This window comes from Grammomys surdaster, unplaced genomic scaffold, assembly GCF_004785775.1.
Source record: "Grammomys surdaster isolate TR1022 unplaced genomic scaffold, NIH_TR_1.0 126187, whole genome shotgun sequence".
Classification (NCBI taxonomy): domain Eukaryota; kingdom Metazoa; phylum Chordata; class Mammalia; order Rodentia; family Muridae; genus Grammomys; species Grammomys surdaster.
This window is the reverse complement of record NW_021620993.1, coordinates 504,662-508,509: the sequence shown is the minus strand read 5'-3', so window position 1 is coordinate 508,509 and position 3,848 is coordinate 504,662. Positions and strand designations below refer to the sequence as shown.

The following is a 3,848-nucleotide window of genomic DNA, read 5'->3' as shown; positions in this document are numbered from 1 at the left end:
AATATGCAATTGGGGTACTATTATTCTGTCACATGTCCTAAAGTCATGTGATAGTAATTCCTAACTTTGGGGGTTTTGCTCAGGAGTGCTTTAGCTATTTGGGATCGTTCAGGATTCCATTTAAATTTTGGAAGTGTTTATCTCACATCTATGGAGATGTGGGTATTTTTGACAGGAATACCACAAATTGTGTTGACCAGTTTGTATTATAAAGACTTAACATGTAGGCCCTCTAATCTACAAGGAAAAGATGCATTCTATTTTCATCCTCTCCAGTTTCTTCCATCAGTATTTTGTAACTTTCATAGAGAAAACATTCCGTTCCCTAAGAAATTTCATCCTACTGTCTCATAGATTTGGGTAGCTATTTTGAGTAGACTACTTTATTAGCTTATTTCCTTAAAAATTTTGATATTTTTCTGTTACAAAGCAGCTAAGCCAGACAGATGGCTCAGCACATAAAAGCACTTGATGACAAGTCTGTTTACCTGAGTTCAATTCCAAGGTCCACATGGTAGAAGGACAAACTCCATTCCTAAAAGCCGACCTCTACCCTCCACATGTACCCCAAAGCACACCCACACCAATACACACACACACACACACACGAAGTTTAAAATTGAAAATAAAATTGATTTTTGTATTTCAACTGTATACCTTCTAAATTCATTTTTATATCCAACAGGATTCTGAAAGCATCTTTATGTTTTCCCATTCATAAACTCATGTTTGTTAATAGTCAGAGACGATGTAACCTCTTCTTTGACTTATCTACCCAACACTTTCTTGTAAAATATTTTTTTAAAAAAACTTTTGTTTGGTTCTTTGCAAATTTCACAACATGTACCCCAATCCCATTCATCACCCCTTGCCTTGTATTGGCCCTCCCAAACTCTTGAAACCTCCCCCCCCCCAACATAGAAAAAAATCTCATTGTGTAAGCTGTAGTGTGGCATAGTGTGTCCCACTGTATTTCCTTTTGTACATACCTCTTTGGTTGCAGATATTCACTGCAATGGCTCCTTGGTCTGGGTTAAGACCCCTGGCTTCTGTTAATCTATCAATACTGAATTCTCCCTGGGCTCTCTCTCAGATATGCTGTTGTTGCCCTGTGTCATGGAGATCCTGTAGTTCTGGGTTTATAGGACTGGCCCTTTCATGCACTCTAGTAGTTCATCTCTGCAGTAGATGTTAGGGTAGGTATGTTCAAAGCCCTGGATGTAGGCCTGAGAGTTATCTGAGCTGCCTTCCCACTCTCATGCCCTTTAGGGCCTGCTCACCAGCAAGCCCTGCAACTAGAGCCAGCTCTACCCTGCTACCAAGGTGAGGTGCAGGGCATGGTCTAAGAGTTGCAGCTGGTGAGAGGCATGGCCAATTCTCCAACACTCATGACCCTGAGACCAGCTCCCCCACCTGCCATAGCTAATGAGGGAAAAGGCACAGAAGGAGGGTATCTCTCTGTCGTCCCTACTACAACACATCAGACAAGGAGTAGGGCTCAATTTCCTGCATCCCTGCTCTTGGGCTATCGCACCTGCAACCTCCATGACCAGGGCTAGCTCTACTGTGATAACCAGGTGAGGTCCAGGGCCTGCTCTCTTGAGTGCTGCAGCAGGTAAGAGGCAAGGACAAATCTCCTGTTCTCATGACCCCAGGGCCAGATCTCTCACCTGGTGAGAAGGCAAGAGAGTATTTCTCCCTATTTCACTACGTGAAAGACAAGTAACAGGGCCAGCTCTCCCATAATCATACTTTGGCTGGTTCACCCACTACTCATATAATGTGTGGGGCTCACTCTCCAAAGTACTGTAGCTGGCTAGGAACAGGGTCAGCTTGCCTACTCTCAACATCCCAGGGTCATCTTTCCAACAATGCTCAGATGAGGGGTGGAGTCAGTTCTACACAGCCCTCAGACATCAACATGTGCCTGGGCAGCAACACAGACCATGGACATCTGCCTGTCCTGTGATAGTAACTCCTGCTCATGCAGGGCCTCAGAACTAGATGTGGACTCCAATGGAAGCACAGGCCACTACATCCCCAGATACTCACACCAGGCTGTTCCTCACTGACATTGAGTTCAGTTATTGTGCCTGCATACTTCTGTTTCTCTTTCTCTTCCATTTTTCCTCCACTTTGTTACACTCTGAGTCTCTATATACCTGGGGTCATCTCAGCAGTGGTCTTTGAAGTGCTATGGCCAGCTTGTGTACTATGGAACTGGACAGGGATCATCTTGGACATAGTTTGACCCCCCCCAAGGGGTGTGTAGCACTGAATTGGTGGTCATCTCAGGCTGCTCCCTGACTAGATTCCATGGTGCTTGTATAGTGGTTTTCTTGGGCTAGTCCTCACACTGCCCACCCAAGTGGCACCTTGTGAGAGTCATGTCTCTTAGGCTTATATTGGCCCAGGACAGGTAGTGTCAAAAGGGGTTAGTCTAGTCTCTGGCTTGCTCTTTGTTCTGGGAGCCCATCTAGTTGGTCATCTTAGGCTCATTTTTTCCCTAGGGAATGTTAGGTTACTAATCATTCAGAAGTTTATAGGTCAGAACATTGAGGATAGACATAACCCCTCTCCTCTCTGCCACCTACTGAAGTACATGTGACACAGCAGTCATACCTGCAACACCTCCAGGGGCAGATGTAAGACAAATGTTAATGTAAACATCCTATATCTATACGTCAATCAGCAGAGTAAATCTACTGATACCAAAAAATCAAAGCAGGTAGTAAGATGCCAACATCATCTCTGTCCAGGGTAGGCCTGACTCCTCCCAGAAATGAGATGCCAATACAGACCAAGCAAAGCTTACAGTTTCAGTTTTCTACTGATGTTTCTAGAGCTCCCCTTTATAGCTTTTATGTCTCCTAACTTCTAGCATGTCTTTGTTCCAACAACATCAATTAGAGGTATCCCTGAGGACCTCATACCAACTGCCTGCAGGACAATAGCACAATGAAACATTGTCCATGGGAATGTCAGCCATCTTCTCCCCAGGGCTTAGCCAGTGGGAAGTGGCAAAATATAATTGTTACAGAACATTTACCTTGATACAGATGCAGAAACCAAGCATGACCTTCAGTCTCACCAAGACTGCCTTGTGGGATTGAGCCCTTTAGGGATTGGGACACCATACTTGATTCAGTCACCTTCCCTTGTCTCCTTTCTTTGCTTCTCATACTTCTGTTACTCAGTGTTTTGACAACACATAACCATCACATTAGAATCTTCTCCTGTGAAACCAGATACAAAAGCAACACAACTTCCATTGATGTCCCAATCACTCAAAAGCTTTTTGGTACATTTATTAAAACAGAGTCTCCCTTGAACTCTCACTGGGCACAACTATTCCTCAAACATGGCAAAGCATAAATCTAACTCTCATTCATTTGCCTGGCTCTTTGGTGCTACAGAAATTCTTCACTCAACATCACAAAGAGAATTGGCATTTGCCTCTTCAGAAGCTAGAAATAGAAGCTTATCATTGATATTTTCATTTCAGACCTGAGGCAGATCGGCAGAACAAACAAAACAGATTTCTTTCACTTTAATCACCTGGACCCTCAGACACCAAACTCTCAGACTCGTTTTCTTGTGCTCCATTCCAAGAATAATAAACATTGCACACCTTGTCAGGAATTGGTCCACAATATTTGAGGTCTTATAGTTTTCTAGAGAAGTAGGTAAAGTATTGTCCATTTGTTATCTCCTCCCAGACACTATGAGGTACTATCATCATCCTTACCCTTGGTTTTTAGATGCAGAGACAGAGTATATAGAACACCTATGCTACGTACCCTGGAACAAACAAAAACAACAAAACAAAACAAAATGTTGACTTGGAT

General features: G+C 43.4%; 1 non-coding gene across 1 annotated transcript; it reads right to left on the bottom strand.

Annotated features, from left to right (window-relative positions):
* Nucleotides 1-2,512: 2,512 nt before the first annotated feature.
* LOC114613110 lies at nt 2,513-2,644 on the bottom strand. Its single transcript, XR_003710129.1, has one exon. It is a non-coding gene; the product is annotated as a small nucleolar RNA SNORA17 (small nucleolar RNA).
* Nucleotides 2,645-3,848: the final 1,204 nt, after the last annotated feature.